This window comes from Trachemys scripta, chromosome 3 (genome assembly GCF_013100865.1).
Source record: "Trachemys scripta elegans isolate TJP31775 chromosome 3, CAS_Tse_1.0, whole genome shotgun sequence".
In the NCBI taxonomy this organism is placed as follows: domain Eukaryota; kingdom Metazoa; phylum Chordata; order Testudines; family Emydidae; genus Trachemys; species Trachemys scripta.
This window is the reverse complement of record NC_048300.1, coordinates 67,026,868-67,046,460: the sequence shown is the minus strand read 5'-3', so window position 1 is coordinate 67,046,460 and position 19,593 is coordinate 67,026,868. Positions and strand designations below refer to the sequence as shown.

Here is a 19,593-nt window from a genome sequence, read left to right as displayed (position 1 = left end):
TGGATCCACATCTGAATTTTGTAGCTGGCCTTATCTGTATAATGTACTGAATCAAAACCCCAGTTACCCAACAGCCCCAAACTTGATATAGATGAGAACTTATATTTTACTATTACCTTCATATGCTCGGGAATTGTGACCACCCCCTCTTCACCGAGTCTTGGGTGCAAATCTGGGTGAAGCCCAGTAGTGCAGAAATCCACACACCCCCCTCCTTTTTTTTTTCTTTGCCTCCATTGGTTGACATATTTTGTAGAGAACTGACAATTAATTCCACAAAGTTGTAATCTGCAGGGTCACTTACAGCTATTAAATTAGGCAATGGAGGCAGAGTTGTTTGTTTTTTTTTAAATCCCACCTTCCTCTTCAGTTTTGCGTCTTGCTGCTGCTACTGTGGCTCTACGATACTGTCCACACTAGAGCTGCACCCGAAGGAAAGCATGTAAAACTTATATGGCTAAGCTCTGATCCTATAAGGAGCTTCGTGTAGATGGACCTCTGCAGATGTGAACAAGGCTACTAATTTCTATGGGGCTCCATGTGAGTGCAGAGGTCTGATCCCATGAAATTCCTTTCAGGGTTGGGGATCTTAGTCTCTGGCAAGGATGCTCTTCTATTATATGCATGTACTTTGGCTAATACAATGGGCCTATGTCTCCTGATTGGGGCCTCAGCCTCAAATAAGTAATAATAAATAATAATAGTAATAATAATAATAACAACAACAACTACAGTGAAGAAAAATTAGTGAATTTTGCCTTCTAACAGAGGGGAAATTATGCTGTTCTTTGTGCTTATGCTACAATAGAACAAAAAGGCAGCTAAAAGTAACAGGAAAGTGTCAAAGGCGAATATACAAATTCCTTGCACCCACTATGGCCAAAACCCCAAGGTGGCTTCAAACGCCTACTAGCTGAGTTTTACATGATTCAAAAGTAAAAAGTAGCAATTTGGGGAGCTGTCAGGGTTCCCTCCCCACTCTGAACTCTGGGGTACAGATGTGGGGACCTGCATGAAAGACTCCTAAGCTTATACTCCACCAGCTTAGGTTAAAAACATCCCCAAGGCACAAATTCCTTGCCCTGGAATGGTATCACTGCCACCACCAAAGATTCAGGAAAAGGACCACTTGGAGTTCCTGTTTCCCCAAAATATCCCTCCAAGCCTCTTCACCCCTTTTCCTGGGGAGGCTTGAGAATAATATACCAACCAAATAGGCAACCAAGGGGAGCACAGACCAGACCCTTGGGTTTTTAGGACACTAAAAATCCAATCAGATTCTTAAAAACAGAACTTTATAATAAAGTAAAAGAAGCACCTCTGTAAAATCAGGATGGAAGGTAATTTTACAGGATAATAAGATTTAAAACAGAGGATTCCCCTCGAGGGAAAACTTTAAAGGTTACAAAAAAACAGGAATAAACCTCCCTCTTAGCATAGGGAAAATTCACAAGCTAAAACAAAAGATAATCTAATGCATTTCCTTGCTATTACTTACTATTTCTGTAATATTAAATGTATCATTTCCGTAGGAGCTGGATTACTTGCTTGGTTTCTCTCTTTGTCTCAGAGCAGAAAGGAAAAATCTTCCCCCACAGATTTGAAAGTATCTTCTCCCCTTATTGGTCCTTTTGGTCAGGTGCCAACTGGTTATTTGAGCTTCTTAACCTTTTACAGGTAAAGGAGGGATTTTAGCTGTATGTTCATGACAGGAGCAGAAAAGACCATGATCTAAACGATATTCGATGAATAAACTCAGACCTTTCATTTTTCTTTCTTAAGCTTGAACGCTGAACTGAAAACTCAAAACTGAACTGCTAAGTTTTTGGACACAGAGTACCTATATTTTTATGATAGAATCCCATACCCAACCCTACAGGAGGGAACTGAAACCAATGCCTAAGAGTGTAGCATTTTATGCCATCAATTTATAAAATGTATATGGAAGACAAGGAATTTCAGAAGGCTTACACTAATAAATTACATCAAAAACTGTGCTTCAGTCAAGAGACACTGCAGCCATCATAAATTTTAAATGGTATATGCTTATGCATATGTGTGGAGACTTATCCTCTGTGTGTAGTTCCCATGGAAGAGGATAATGATACACCTCAAAAGGTGCTTGCATTTGACAAAGGAGGGAAAGTTTCATTAAAAAATAAACCTTTCCCTCCCCAAATGATATATTTTTCAAATGTTTGCTTGAATGTGTATATTGATAGGACCAGATCCTGCAGTCCTTGCTCAGACAAAATCCCACTGACATTAGTGGGAATTTTGCCTGTATAAAGAGTGAAAGATCAGCCTGATAATTAGGTTCCATGTGCCAAGTTGGCCCTCTGCTGAACAATGACATTTTTCCTTACGCACTGCTATAGAATCACATGTGGATGTTTAAAAATTTATAATTCTAAGCACTATTTAAAATTGCCCAGTCAGCAGCAACATCTTGTTAACAATGAGGCTTGACTAATTCCCAAAGGATAATGAGTAAGGAATGTTTCTCCTCCAAAATGTGAACACATTTATTCTTGTTACTTGTTCCTTTAAGCTCTGGCTGTACTTATGCAATAGCTGTACTGTATTAATTGTTAGACTTAAATCAGATTTAGATTTCCCGGGAAGTGACAAGACGAGACCGAGAGTAAATGATCTGCTTATTGGGATGCAAATATAACCAGATCCTTTTGCACATTTGTGTTTTTCTCACGTTGTTAAGGTTTCTAGAATAAATGTTGTGCCTGACTGAAGCAGTCTTTTAAGGTGTTAGACTGACAGGATTGGAGAATGAAGTCTTTGGTTTATCCACAGAGCAGGTGCAAGCTTACCACACACTGCTCCACTAAAAAGAGTCTCAGCCCTGATTGAGGGGAAATATTCAAGTGATCCTTTTCAGGACCTACTGAGACTGCCAATGAGGGGATGCCAATTAATGGCAAATGTGGTTATGGCCACTGGGAATGGATGTACCACCTGGTTTGCTTTGGGAGAAGCAGCATGGTCTAGTTGTCAAAAGCATGATACTAGGCCTCTCTGGAGTTTATTCCTTCTCTGACCTTGCACAAGGCACATATTGTATCTGGATTAAAAAATAGTGTCTCCTTGGCATGTCTTTCTTGTGCCTGCCTGTCTGTTTTTATGTAAGCAACTATATCCTCTTTTTTCCCCCAACTAAATCCAGATCTCGGATGAGTTTGTGTCATGACCTATGAAGGAAGGCTGAAAGAATTGGGTTTGTTTAGTTTGGAAAAGAGAAGACTGAGAGGGGACATGATAGCAGTTTTCAGGTATCTAAAAGGGTGTCATAAGGAGGAGGAAGAGAACTTGTTCACCTTAGCCTCTAAGGATAGAACCAGAAACAATGGGTTTAAACTGCAGCAAGGGAGGTCTAGGTTGGACATTAGGAAAAAGTTCCTAACTGTGAGGGTGGTTAAACACTGGAACAAATTGCCTAGGGAGGTTGTGGAATCTCCGTCTCTGGAGATATTTAAGAGTAGGTTAGATAAATGTCTATCAGGGATGGTCTAGACAGTATTTGGTCCTGCCATGCGGGCAGGGGACTGGACTCAATGACCTCTCGAGGTCCCTTCCAGTCCTATAATCTATGAATCTATAAACGGAGAAATGAGAGTCTTGTTATTCTTGTTTCCAATTAGCCATTGACTATTGTATTTCTTTTGAGGACCACAGGTCTTCAGACATTGCCCCTTGTGTGCTCAGGGTGAGCCACTAAGAAGCCCAGGTACATCTTTTTGTCAAGTTTTTGTAATCCAACCTGAGCATTACCCTGACCAAAGGACGTAGCTGGAGAAGTGTCTTGAAGTCCTTCAATTCCTCTTCATTTGGGAGAGAAGAAAATATGGAGCGTAGAAATGAGTCAAGTGGAAGAGAGATAGTCAAACTGCAATGGACCATTGCATTTGAAAGCAATCTGAAACTGCGACTCATCAAGGATGTAGGAAGGCTGGTGTTGGACAATATAGCTTGTGATATTTGTGCTGGGTTAAGATTCTGCCTTCCTGTATGTCAAACCATGCTTCCAAGTACACCGGCTTCTTCAATAGTGTCAACAAGATTTTTTTTAATCCACTGACGTTCTAATCATGGTTTTCTAGGAATTTGCTATTGTAGTAATATGTTTTGTTTTTTTTACCACTGGATATGCTCATTTGTTTCAGAGGTAGTGTAGAGTACTCCTGTCATAACTGGGTCTACACATTTACCCTAAATGTGAGTTCAACTGTAAAAGTACACGCAAGTTCATGAGTGTCAAAATAACCTATAATAATAAATATTGGTGGGAAAAGACACTGGCTGAGAAACTAAGAAGGCAACATTAACAGTCAACTTTCGAATTTGGTAGCCTCTGGTGAAGCTATTTTTGAGAGTCCTCACTTTTCAGCCTTTTCTTTCACCACCAAAATTACCTCTCTCTCTCTGTGCCCCTCCCTTACAGCTCCTCTCAATCTCTACTCAACATTTTTCCTTCCCCAATAAGCAGTACCAGGTATTAAGTACCAGGCTGTGTCTTCAGAATTATTCTTCTGTTATGAATTCCACATTTTAAAATTTGTCAGAAAAATTATGAAAGAGAAAAGTAGGCACAATGAACAGAACTCAATTTTTATGTCTTACAAACATTAACTATTCAATCTGGGGTTCTGTACCATGCATACCATAGCAATGGGTATGCAAGTACCATTCTTTCAGAGTTAAAAAATATACAAGGTGAGTTTCATTACTAAAGTTTTCTCTCCATCGCACCCAAGTAGGGAAATAAGTTACACAATTATTATTATTAGTAGTAGTAGTAGTGGTTTTATCGTTGTCCCTGGTTTTGTTTGTTTCAAAAGTGTCAATAGGTTATGAGTTGCTGTGTGGGACACAAGGCCAAAAAAGTGAGATTTGCATTGTACCTGAAGGTGGTTAGGTATGATCATTCTTAGTTCCTGCAAGAGTGAATTCCAAAGTGTGTCAGTCCTAGCATCCAAAAAGCCTGAATATTTTAGCCTTGCCTAGGTATACTGTTTGATGTTCTTGATGAACAGAGCAGTGCCGGGTAGTCAAGATTCCACAGGGTGAGGCGGTTTCTGAAGTATCATAAGTTCAGACCAATGACAGCCTTGCAAACAGGAAAGACTTCACAGTTGATTTGATATTCAGTAAGGAGCCAGTGGAGAGAGCAGAATTCAAGGCTGACATGCACTTTGTGACCTACTTTGCTGAATTTTACTTTTCAATGCAGATGCCTTAAAAACAAGTGTATTTTATGGCATTAATCCAATCAGGAGGTAAGGAAGGTACATATGACAAAGCCAAGTCATCATCGGAGATGATTAGATGACATGCCCTGCCTAGTCGTAAATAGTGCATTTTTATAGTTAACGTATGATTTAACACTTTGTACTGCAAATAAAGGCATCCAAAATAGTCTCCTGTAAGAAAGTACAATATTTTAATTCTTTAATAACCAAAATACTGACTGGGAACCTCAATAATCCTGAAAAATAAAGAATCTGAAATAAATAATTCTGCATATCCAATGACAAAACAATCCTGTGTGTATTTTAATGAATACCTTCCAAAGAGTCTAAATTATCATTTCCATTAGATTTATGAGTTGTGTGTACATCTGTGAGGAAAATATATCACATATCTAGCTCCAGATCTGTGCGTCCAGAATGCTAAAAACCCCTCATGTTTGTTTACAGGCCTACTGCTCAACACAGGCCTAATACACATATATCCAGGGAACACAATGTATTCAAGAATTTGCACTACAGATGGTATGTTGCCAATGTGTTTTTGACTGAACATATATTTCTAAAAGGCACTCCGTGGTCGTCTGATTTTCCAATATCCTAACTACCTCTAATGGCTGCTCTGTCTAAACACATTTGTAGCATCAGATGCCTGCATCACTACACACGCTGCAGCATGGGTGGTGGGTGAACACCCCCTTTGGGGGTGGCTAGCCCCCAGCCCCTCTCTCTCTGCCTCAGGCCCCATCCATTCTGCTCCCCCGCCAGAGCCCGAAGCACACCATCCCGTCCCCCCCTCACCCCCTGGGCTCCCCTAGCCCCAGCGCTGGGCACGCAGGCGGTGAGGCCGGAGTGGCCCTGGCCCCAGCATGGTCCCTGCGCTGGCCGGGCAGGCAGCGCAGCCGGAGCATCCCCAGCCCCAGTGTGGTCTCAGTGCTGGCCAGGCAGACAGCGCAGCTGGAGCACCCCTAGCCTCAGCGTGGTCTTAGCACTGGGCGGGCAGACAGCACAGCCGGAGCACCCCTGGGATAACAAGCCTGGTGCATATCAATTTCTTTCTTAAATTGACAAACTCATATAAGCTTGCAGCATCCAGCGAGCATAACTGGACACTGCAAGACAGAGGTTCCTAGGGTTGTGTCTGGGACTGGAGATATTGGGTAGTGTAATTCAGTTGCACAATCCAAGCAGCTTACATGCCAGAGGCTGTGCGTGAACAGCCCAGGAGTGGGGGTTCTCACAGCAGAGCAGGGTAAGGCTGGCTCCCAGAGTCAAAGATTGGAGTGACCTAGCAGATCACCGATCCAGATAACACCAGAGGGGAATGTCACAATGCCTCTTATAGATAACAATATAAATGCCATGAAATAGGAACTGGCATTACTGGGACAACATGACTCAAAAGCCATGCATGTGCAATTGAGGGCATAGTTTGGCATTTTGAATCTTGTGATCCCAACACCAACCATTTTTAATGGCACAGTAATCTACTAGTAAGGTGCATGAATAATCAGATTAGCTTTGGGAGTGTATCCTAGGGCAGAAACTGTTTAAATATGCACAAAAACACTAAACTGTAGTACAGGAGAGGAAGGGAAGACACACCAATCCTTCCCATCACAAACTATTGATTCCATTTTTTAGCTTTTTTTGTTTAGAAAGAAATTCTATTTGACTTTCATACAATGGACAATGAACAAATTACCATGAAGAGATAAGGTTAGAACTTATTTCCTTTAGCATGCAATTACTTGCATCCAGAAGCTTTGAACTTCACAGTTGATTTCAGAATTCAAACAGAACCTCCATTTCCATAACCACCCACTGAACTCAACTGAAGTGACAGTTCATCTTAAACACAGTGTTACATTATTTTACTTTTCCCTGATTGATCTAAACATCTTTATATGAATCATGTGTTTATGTCTGCTTTTTGCCTTTTTTTAGTTTACAAATTACACAGAATCCACAAACATTACTGTCCATGTAACAAGTATGTCTTTCCAAAACCCTGATATTGCTTTACTCATTTACAAGATTGCCTTTGATATGGCGTGACCTTTGGTTCTTTGAAATCCTCAGGATGTGCTTTACAAAGAGCAAATACATTTTCGCAGTATAAAATTACAAAGTATTGTAGGAGTCACAATGTTCAAAAGATAGAACTCCCAAGTGCTGATTTTGAAATCTGTAGTTTGCATGGTTTTTTCAATGAAAAATACAATGTGGAAAAATTTACCTCTGGCGGAAGGCCATTGGCCCATTCATGAGCTTACACTCTTGTTGACTTTGGCCTAATGTTCTTCCACTTGGTTTTACCATAAAGATCTATCATTTTCCCCTAGAATATATGTCAGAATGAAGAAAAGAAACAATGAGCCACAATATAATTCTGTAATATCTTTATAATTCAGCTGCAATAAAGCAAGGTTTGTCAATCTGTAAATCCAGATTTTTTCAGACATAAATTTGCTCCAGGCTGAAATCTGGCAGATAATATTTTAAAAACATTTTTAGGTATACATGTGAAAAAATAAAACATTATCTTTGAACATTTCTTTTCACTTGCATAAATCATATATGACTTTGATTTATGAATTCACATTGGGGAAATAATTAACCTATAATGTAGTCTAATCAATTTTGGTGTTTAAAAAGCCTCACAACAAAAACAACAAGGATATTTACATATTTCAATCTGAAACATTACGAAGAAGCATGCCTGTTTTGCAGGCTCCTGCAGGGACCTTATAGAGAATGAATCCAAAACGATGATGGAAGTTAGGAAGATGCCTGCTGCTATTTTAAATCATGGAATTTTGTAACATAAACTTTGTTTGCATGCAGCCATTCCTTCTGACAAGGAGTATCATTTTCAAATTCACCTAAACGATTTAGAAGCCTACCTCTCATATGCAAAAGTGACTTAGGTACTTAGGAGCTTAAGTGCCATTGACTTTCAATGACATTTAGATTCTTATGTTCCTAAATCAATTAAAAAGCTGGATTTAGGATAACATTTTCAAAAGGGCCTAAGTGACTTAGAACCCTATGTTCAACCCTGATCTATACAAATTATGAAATTCTAAAATGGTAGCAATCCCTCAGCTCCTAACCACTCCCACAGCTTTTTTTGGGGGGGGAGGCCTGCTTGGGGCAGCCAAAACCCTGGAGCCGGCCCTGCCCCCTGTGGCCACATTTCAAGTCCTATTCCAAAGCACGGAGCCACTAGAGTTTCTCAACAAAATGGCCATGAGAATTTGTTCACACAAGCAAAACAATCTTTTCCCTAATCTCATTCTAAGAAATGGCTAGACTGCTTAAAAAAAAAGAAAAGAAAAGAAAAATAAAAAAAAGTCAGCCTCAGGCAGACACTCGGCATTAAAAATTTCAATGTTGTAAGTAAGGCCCTTCATTTTTGTTATTTACAGATTTTCTCTGAAAAATTCCAGTTTTGAAAAAGCCAATATTCAGGTTTTACCAATTTTCACCCAATTTTGTCTCTTAGGATGTGGGAATTTTTCACCGGGGAGGTGGGCAGGGCTGTGCTTAAGGGCAGGGGAGGCTATAGCCCATGAGTACTGTCACCATCCCCACCAGCCCCCCATCACTGAAAAGAAGCCCTTGCTGATCTTGGCCCCTTAGTGCAGCCTGAGCCGCTTCCAGGGGACATGCTGAAGGGTTGGGGTCAGCAAGGGGCTCTGTCTGGTAGGGGAAGGGAATGGGGCTCTGTGCAGGGAGTATCGGCTGCCAGGACTACGCAGCTGCAGCAGCCATCAACCAGCAGTTACCCTCCTCTGTACAGGTGCACTGAGGAGGCCAGCAGGGACTCTGCGAGTGGAGGAGTGGAGAGCAGAAGGCTGCAACCCGTGAGGGGACTCTGTCTGACAAAGGGGGGGAGCAGACAGGACTCTGTGACCTGGAAAGCGAGGTGGGCAGGGAGCCAGTTCCCAATGACAGAAACCATCCAATTATTGCATCATGAGTAACCCCTCTGGACAATGACCCCCATGAGTTACCGAGCATCCCCTTCCTCCCCCCCCCACACACAAATTTTTGAATACTTACTGATAAATTCCTAGGAAATCTTTTAAAAAATAAAAATAAAAAATGAAGGGCCTTAATTATAAGCCATTGATAACCAAGTTGTGGTTAGGCAACCTTAACGACAGGTGACACAATACACATTATAGATGAACTTGGCAGCTATGCCATTTTACTGTGGCCCCTGGCAAGATCTCATCACCGTGCCCCTCAACTACTGAAATGGAAGTTGTACTAGATGTGTTGGAGCACTGCAGGCTTTGCAAGCTTGCCATTAGTAGGGGTCAAAATGTTTACCTACCAATACAAATTACAAATCCTTGCTTTCTCTCACACACAACACACACATTACCATATCAATGATGAGACAAGAAAGAAAAAACAAATTATGTCCTCATTTTTCCCATCCTTGGCTAATGCCAAATAGAAACAGCTTAATCTATTATCACTGACAATTTGCCTTTAATAGCGCATTTCAAACTCAAAAAAAAGTAACCGTAACAAGAGAACCGCAGCCAATCGGGATGAGAGCTGAAGTTAGCTGCAGAAATTGGCAAACGCCTTGAGCTCCCATGGCTGACCTTCAAAACAGCAATTTGCTAAGCATATGTGCTACCATAAAACAACAATAAACATACATTTCAATGCTGCCAGTGCTAAATTAACCCTGGGGCAACTCTATATTGCTTCACAGTACTGGTCAGAGCTTTCCACTACCATCCCAAACACAAGGTGATGAACCAGATCTTACTTACTTAATCAACTTCAGTGGTGCTCTTGATTTACACCAGTATAACCCAGGTTACAATGTTCCATAGAGGGGGAAAAAGCCAGCCAGCCAATCCAGAAGCTTCCAGGATGTGGAAGTGATAGAGATGCTGCCTTGAACATGTTGATGTTAAAGGAATGGGAGGACAGGCTCTTCTCCCAGAAGAACCCTAATGGGTAGAAGGAATCTTGGGGCCTGAGGTTGAGAGGGAGTTGAAACTCAGGGCTTTTATTGTGAATCAGGGAGTTTTCCAGGGATTTGCATCAAGCTTGCTTGGAGTTTTGGAATTCAAACAAGCCTGAAACTCTGAGACACTGAAACTACAAGCAAATGGCAGTGAAGCAAGAGTGCCAGGTATGATTCATTAAGTCATGAAAATTCAAACCTTGCATTGATACAAGTGTAATATTCTTTACAGTTGCCTAACCCTTGCTAGTGAAGGAGTTTTCTTGTACCTGACTTATGCCTTTTTGATTTGCTCTTAGTGGATACATATGAAACACGAACCAGGCCACTTTGCTGATGCTCTCTCAAATGAATAAGTTCCCAGCCAACTGCTAAGCTGCAGGCTGTAGGAGAGCACGGTGTTTGGTTTCTGTTACTGAGTTCTCATCTATCTCAACTTGCAATATGGCCAGAAACCGCAGTGATCGACACCAGACCAATGCCGATAAACGAAATAAACAGCCACTACCACTGCCAGTTTTTTAGTTCCGAATACATGAACTTTCTAAAAACCTGATGACAGTAAGCACAAAAAGTCAAAATCCCAGATGACATGTTATAGGAAAACAAAATTCTGCCAAATGAATTGCAGATTTAAATGGCCTTGTTTTTTTAAGTTTATCTGACTTTTAGGGCTGCTGAGTTTAAATAATACCTGAAACCAAAACACTTCCATTTAAATATTGTTGAAAAATACAGTACATATTAGTTTACTTCACAGTAAATAAGTTCCTCAAAGTGTAAACTGCTATTTGTTTAATATCTCTGATCAAGTTTAGGTAAGTGAATTTATATGTAGTACCTTATTATGCACCTCACACCTGCCATGAGTACCAGCTGCCAGCACTAGTGATTTGCCTCATTCTAGAATTAGGCTCCCCTTTGAGTTTTAGCCTATTTCTGTTAAACGTTTTGCAATGTGAGCGGCAAATTATGGTTGCCCTTGTGCAGAGGAGGTGGGAGTGGGAATGGGCCCCCTTCTAGCAGTGTGCCCATGCAGCAGACAGCCAAAATGTAGCTTCTCATGCTCCTTGAGTACAAAGGGGACCTGGCAGTATTGCAAGTCCCAAAGGGTAACTGGATGAAGGTGTGGCCAGGGCCCTATTTCCCTTGCTCCTCACTGGCCACTACATAGAAATTAATGTTGTCAAGGGTACATATACTGCACCTTTTTTATAGGTGTAGCAACTGCTGCTGCTGAGACCCACTCCCACCCCAGCAGTCTTGAAGGCAAAATATTTGCCTTCCACAGGCTTAAATACCTCTTTCTACCAACGGTCAGGCATGACAGCTCCTTAGCCCCTCTCCAGGGCTCTCTGGCTCAAAAAGAAACATCATTAGCTTTAAATAATCCAAACTGGTTCAGATAATCACATTTCAGTTGCTAGATACTGACTGATCAGTTATATCAGAAAGGGATTTTCATATGCAACTGTTTGCAGGATTACAAAAAGTAAAGAAAGACCCTGATGATTTTACAGGAATCTCTCTCACTGGTTCTTTACAAAGAGCCTAACCATAAACATGGCCAACAAATGCTGAATTAGATATCTGTAATTAGGTTACAAACTACCACATAAAAACTGCTGCATTATAAACGTGCCCCTGAAAAACTCAGTAAATTTCCCCCCCCAAACGGTCCATTTGGGCTTATTACTTTTTAAGCAGAGACAGTAGTTGCTGCTTTAAAAGGTGTCCTACAATTACCACACCAGACTCAACTAACAACTAAGACTGCCATATTCTGGGAGGTCTTATGCACGGAACAAAATTATTGTATCAATTGACTACACACATCAATGGGATGGCACATGATTAGACAACAGTGGGGAATCTTAATGATCCCCGGTGAGGATTCTGATAGTGCACGTCTCATTTTCTGCTCCATGATGTGTAGATGAAAAGTACACCAAAATAAATGCAAGACTAATTACAATTCATTGCAGTGCAGATCCTAACATCATTTTCCTGATTACTTGGGAACCTAAGAAAGGGCTAGACCACAAATATCCGTTTCAGGAAAAGAAATATTCTTTTTTAAATGTCTCCCTTACGATCATATTGACTTTTCCACTTTCTTAGCTCAACTTGATCTGTTTTTTTTAAAGCAACATACCACAAACTGTCAGAAACATAACAACAACAACAAAATCTGTTCCTTATTCTGGTGATGCAAATTCGTTTCTTTTTTCTGAAGAAGAAGATTTTAAAATCCATTACAAACCACTTAGATGCATTCTACCAATTACAGCACAGGACACTAACAGATCTCACTGTTACCTTGGGCTGCACCTTCAAGTACAAATTGCAAGAAAAAAAACTGTAAGGATACACACACAGGAAGAAAGTAGTTGTGGCATTTCAGTACAGCAGTAATGGTGCCAATGATGGGAAAGGGGTCAATACCTCCTGCTCACTCCTTATTGGTAGCAGGCTATCGAGTTAGCCTGAAACATATTTAAAGCTGCCTGGCTTATGGCCAGATCTGAGGCAGCACTCTGGTGGTCCAAAGCATCCCTAAAGCTGACTAAGTGGCCTAATAACATACATTGTACTTACAGGGAAAAGCGGGTGGGGCTGGAGCATCCTTATGCCCTGCAAATTGTTGGCTGCTGGAATGGTCCCTTGCGTGCTATGGACAACTGATGTCCAGAAACATGGTTTAAAGCCATTTTTCTTCCCTTCCTCTTCCGGTCTTGTGATGAGTGCAGCTTGGTTACACAAGAGGATCTGGCTTTATATCTACCTCTGTCCATCTAGTATTGATATCAAGAGAGTATCTGAACACTTAACTAGAATGAGCACTGTACGGAAAGAAGAGTGTTTTGCCAACCATCCCTGCGGATACTGATCAGGCTAGGTGGGGATCATGACTATTTATTTTTTGTTTGGGGGGGATGTTTAATCCAACTTTTGGGGTGCAAAAGCAAAAATGTAATTATTTATTTCATTTTTACAAACTGCATTGAATGAGAGCCCATCCAATGCTCTAGGGGCCCGGGACAGTTGTTTGTTTTTTAAAAACCCACTCATTGCTGATATGTAGTTCCGAAGTAGCACAGAACAGAACACTGCTTTCCCCCCCATCTTATTATTTTTAAGTACATTCAATTAAAAAACATTTCAAATGATTTTTGTTTCTCTTCGCCACAAACTGGCTAGCATTGCCAAAACTATGTTTGTAGACAACAGTAATCATTAAACAAAACCCATTTATTGGAGAGCTGAAGGCATTTCCAATACTAATATGTGAGTTAAAAATAGAAGACACTTCAGAATGCTTAAACTGCAGGCAAAACCCTGTTTAATTTCAAAGGTGGCAGGGCTACTAATGCATCAGCTACTTCAAAAACAGCAAAATAAAAAAAATTAAAAAAGTTTAACACACCCACACACACAAGACTGTCAGCTCTGTCCAACACTTACAGGAAATACATTAGGCTTACCAAATATAAAAGTTCATGTGGACAGTTTGTTTAAAAGTTCCCTTAATTTCCATGAGTGAGGATAGCAGAAAGGCATAATTTAACATCAACCATGGCTCAGCTTTGAAAATTACTATTCAATCATGAAACTCGAACGATCAACCCATCAGGCCAACTTCCCCTGTTTTATGCTATATTAATAGCACTGGAAAAATAAAGTGTTGTTTAGATAGCTGAAAGACTTTACTTTAATAAAAAACCATAACATGAAAGTAATTTATTTGCTATCATTGGTTAGCATGTAAATGACCAGAGATAAACAGGTATGAATGTGCTCTAAGTGCAGGGCCTCACAACAAATATTTTTACAGCCGTATCATAACTAAACAACTGTTGAAATGCTGAAACCAGACTAGACCTGTTTTTTTCTATATGTATCAGCAATCTCTAGGAGCATTTAAACTAGGGTTGCCAACTTTCTACTTGCACAAAACCAAACACCCTTGCCCTGCCCCCTGCACCACCCCTCCCCCAAGGCCTCGGCCCTTCTCCAAGGTGATGCCCCCTGCTCACTCCATCCCCCCTCCCTCTGTCGCTCGCTCTCCCCACCCTCACTCGCTCATTTTCACCGGGCTGGGGCAGGGGGTTGGGGTGCAGGAGGGATGAGGGGGTGGAGCCCCCTCCTATACCCCAGAACACCATGATTATTGAGTTTTTGGGTAGACTCTATTTGAGAGGGAGATGAAAGTGTTTTACGAAGACCTATTAGTATTTAAGAGCAAATAAATGTACTAAAGCATCCTTTTACCACATCCATGTTTATAATACCCGAGTCAGTTTCTCCACCTGTTATCAAATAAAAGAGATGTCACTGGAACAGAATGACCAATTGGGAGGGTCTTCCATCTGAAGCCCCTCCCAATTGGGAGGGATACTGAGCTTCCTCCCCCTCCCCTTTTACTTTTATGTTCTTATACTGATATTCTAATGAACAGTAACTTTTTTGAAAAACCAAACTTCTTTACCCAGTGTGTCAGGATTTATAAAGCTGCTTTTTTTAGGGGCCCAATCCTGTGAAGCACTGTGCTGAGGAAGCACTCAGCAACTCACAGGACTAGGCACGGAGATTTTAAATTGTATTCCAAACTTTCCAGCAAGGCTTTGGAATTCTGTGAAGGATTAGGCAATACTGTTCTCCAGGGCCTTTAGGCATCTGAACATGGCCTATAGCCCAGATACACTAAATGGAGGTGACAATGCTGCTAGTCATGAATGTAGCGGAGTAGATCCTTTTCATTAGCAAGATAATTATCTAAATTATTGGATTTAAATCAGCCCTTATTTGTCTAAATTCAAAGCACATGTCCACAACAAACCTCTGGTGCAGGGCAAATGGGAAACAACTGAAATTTTAAAAAGTGGTTTACTATATGCATGTTTCTGTAAGTCAGGGGTGGCCAACTTGTGGCTCTGGAGCCACATGCGGCTCTTCAGAAGTTAATATGCGGCTCCTTGTATAGGCACCGACTCCAGGGCTGTAGCTACAGGCAACAACCTTCCAATGTGCCGGGAGGTGCTCACTGCTCAACCCCTGGCGGCTCTGCCACAGGCCCTGCCCCCACCCCTGAGCCTGCCGTAAGTGGTCAGCTAAGTGTGTCATGTGATAGGAAGGCAAATATGTTACATATTCCATCACTGGAACAGCTGGTACTTAGCAGAGCTTGGAGACATTCACTAGCAGAAAACAGAAACTGTGATATGTAAGCGGCATTTCTGAAGGTTTACTGGTAGGTATTAGCTGGTTTTGCATGCACTGCCAGTCAATTTTTTTATACTACAAATAAATCACATATGTGAAACACTGCATTAGGGCAGTTAAATTTAATAAGTTTCAGATGGGCTGATAAATGAAAATAATTAGATTAATAAGCCCTATTTCTTCCATATGTTTGGTTAAATATAAGTTGGGAAAACATAAAACTATTTAGTAGTGGCTGTGAAAGAATTTCTCACACAGCTCCTTAGATTGCTCATACAGTTGACATAAGGCCAAATTCTGCCTTCAGACACGTATGCCCAACTCCCATTGAAGTCAAGGGGTCTACGCGGACATATCTTTTAGAGGCCCAAACTGTCAAAGTTCAGATCCATATTTGGATTTGAACTTCCTTAAAGTGTGGTGATATTCAGACCTGGGGTTTGAGTCTTTTGCTAATAGAGTCAAGGTTCCTTTCTACTTGGCAGTCTTCTGAAGATTTCTTCCCAGCATGGGTCAGGATAGAAACAAATTGCCAAGGTAAATCCATGACTTTTGAACACTTTGGGTTGATAATACCATGCCTGCTTCTTCCTTCTAGTAGTGGCTTGCAAGATATTGGTCCTGGAGACAGAAACAACCGAAGCTTGATAGATGGCAAGACAGCTATATGGTGTTCTCTATCTGGTTAGGAGAAACAGTTATACCAAAGCTAGAGTTAAAGATTGCAGAACTCCAACCACAATTGACTTCACCCAGAAATCATGCACATGGAGAGCTTGCAGTAGTAATTTGAATCCAAATGTTGTAGCAGACCAGAAAAAGCACACTCCAATGTTGCAAACTGGCAATCACGACATTTGACAGTTTTTGCTATCTGGCCATATGTGTCTGTTTCTAATAATACTGACAGTTCATGCAGGCTGGCAGCTTTCCCCAGACTTTGACAGCCCTTCATGACATTCCTTTTAATCTAGAGATCTTGACGTAGACTCCACAAAAGTGATCTAACCAAGAGAGGTGGTGATGACTGAGGAGCCTGGAGCCTAGACTGGGTGCCCTCGAGGGACCACAGCAGGGGAACACAGATGGAGTTGTCCCATCCTGTGACAATGGGTAAAACGATTAGCTATGTTTCAAATTATTATGAAGAGCTCCAAAAATGAGTTGGGGTAAATATAGTACTAGATACTTGAAGACATTCTCATTGTTGATCCCTTAAAAACAACCCTTTTCTAATACTGGAAGCCAAACTTAGAGCCTTAAAGAAATTTGAGGAAAACTCAAATCCTAGACTATTGCTGGGGAAATGACATTGTGTCAAATATAATAATGTATTCACAGAATAGATGTGGGAGGAAAGACAGAGGAGGAATTATCATGGAATTCCATAACTACTTTATTATGAAACTGATAAAATACTGGAAGGGGAGGTTCTATATAACACTAGTTGTCTGATAATAAAAACAGCTGGCTTTAGGTAATTGTTTAAATGACAAGTTTCACTAATTCTGTATCTGATCCAGCATTTAAAGAGGTTAAAGATTTTCCAATTCTGTGCCTTGATTCTGCTGAGTGTTTTGAAGAGAGAGAAGAAGCGCTAATTCAAAGTATTTATTCATTGTCCATTCACTTTTTTGACAAAAGGGAGATTTAAAGGCATATCTGGCTGCCTGTTTCTGCACAGCAGTACTCAACTACTTGTCAGCTGGGACTAAACAAGCCAAATAGTGCTGAGTTTCTTCTACTTTTCATTCCTTTAAAGGATTAAATTTGGAGATTAGCCACAACATCTCTCCACTGCATACACCCATAGATGAATAGTCATAGCATCCGAAAATTCAGTTTTTCGTGTAATTTTGTGCTCCTTTCTGAACAGCGATGCTATAGCAGCTGCAGATCTTGGATGGGGCAGATACAGTAGCTGTCTGAGAGGCAGAGACAGATCCTGCAAAGCCTTATAGATAGTCTTTATTCATTATCCATTTAGCCATTAACTAAGGGTGGGGGAGAGGAGAAGCTGAGTCACACAGGAGGTGTAGGTTGTTATTTTGTAGGATAATTATGATTTCTGGGTGTCACAAGCTGACAAAGTGTGGCATGAGCTACAAAGCTGTGTTATAGACTAACTCTACTCACTTAATTTTGTGCAAGTATCTTGAATTTATAGGGAAAGAAGAAATTTCAAACATTCAAACAACTGTCAAATACATTTTAAAATAATGTTTTAAATTAGTATTGGCCTCTGTGAGCCTACTGCTGTTGGCAACCATCTTGTAACGTGATTTGTGACATTGACAATATGGGAGTACAATGTATGAGAACTTTACATCTCTAGCCTACTTTAATAACCGCTTGATAATCCACAGAATTATTGGAATGCTTAAAAATGTCTGTTTAATTTTTAAATATTTGTGTTGTTTAAAGCAGGGATTACAGCAGCATGGAATTAACCAAAGTCATAGAGGGCCAAATCCTGAAGTCCTTACTCAGCAAAACATCTAATGATTCAAATTCTGAACGCCCAATGCTTATTTGCAGACACACTCACTGATAGACAGGAAACTCAAACTGAAGTCAGTAGAAGTTTTGCCTGAGTAAGAATTAGAGCTGGATACACAGAGGACAAAATTAGCCATGAATATTTTTAGGTGAATTTGCTTTAGCTTTGTTCTCACCTCTCAAATGTTCATTTCTGCAAATATTCCAGGAACCCCACCCTCAAACAGGAATTTTCCCAGAAACAGGGATTTTAAAATGATTTCTAATTCCAAGAATTTGCAAAAGAAACTTGATTCTCCGAGCTACTTGCATCCACTCAGGGAACAGAAATACCTGTATGACCAATCAAATCAGCTTGAACATCAAGTTATAAATAGAGCTAGACCCCAAAAAACTGAATTTTCATTCTGTGGTATATTCAGAGATTTAACGTTTTGGTTTTGTCCTGAACAAGGACAAAAAGTCAAACTCTCAGAATTACCTCAAAACAAAATATTCCAAAATATTTCGTTTCACCCATATCAAAATGTTTTGTTTTGAATTTATTATTTCAACTATCTTATAAAAGTTGAACCACTGAAACTTTTATTTTATAAATTATCATTTAACACAAAAAGTAAAAATTAAGTCAAAACATTTCAATCTTATTACAACAAAATGTTTTGATAATTTCCCACTGAAAATTTCTGTGAAATTGATATTTGGTTCAATTAGCATTTTTCAACAGAAAATGTTCTGTCGAATATTTTTTGACCAGCTCTAGTTATGCATTTAAAATACTTGAGACAGCACATGCAAAGACTTTGCAGCCAACCCATGGTTGGAAGTATATTCTCACAAAACATTATTCAAATAAGATCAAACCACGAGATTAGTAAAAACTTCGCTGTTGCAGATAATTTGCTAACAGAAAAAAAGGGCCAAGTATATTCAGTAAATTATTTATTACCATTTTTATTCATGTAGCTCTGGTAAGGGCTGAGTAAAAACTGAAGATCTGGTCCTGTAAACATTTATGCATGTGCTTAACTTTGTCTTTAAGCATATGAGTAGCCTCATAGACTTCAAGCACTTATTTGTTTGCAGGATTGGAACCTGAGTAAGGACTTTGGGTTTTGGCCCACTGACCTCAGTGAGAATGTTTTCTATCAATACATATGCAAATGACTATGCAAAGATGTTATACACCTTCAGTCATCTCAATATATATAACTGGAGTATTGCATATTAATTTGAGCAAACCTCAAAAATCTTAAGGTCTACTGTAAAAAAGGTATTCTAAGAAAGAAAAAAGGAATGAAAAGCATGGTTACATTCTACAGGTTTCAGGAAATCTGGGTCTATTCCCAACTTTGTTATTGACTTGCTGTGTGTCACCTTGGGCAAGTCTACACTTCTCTGTGTCTGTTTCCCCTCCCACACTTTGTCTGTCTTGTCTATTCATATTGTGTCCTCACGACAGGGACTATCTCTAAATATGTGTTTGTACAGTGTGTGGCACAATGGGGCCCCATTGTGAGTTAGGGCTCTCCAGGTGCTATTGTAACATACATAATAATGAGAAGGTATGTAGAGAACAAGATCTAAAATGTCTGTTCGATGTCATGATTT

At 40.2% G+C, this 19,593-nt stretch overlaps 1 protein-coding gene across 3 annotated transcripts in view; it reads right to left on the bottom strand.

Moving 5' to 3' along the window:
* Positions 1–19,593, bottom strand: part of SMYD3 (SET and MYND domain containing 3) — a 634,393-nt gene that overhangs the window by 193,726 nt on the left and 421,074 nt on the right. The window lies entirely within an intron of this gene.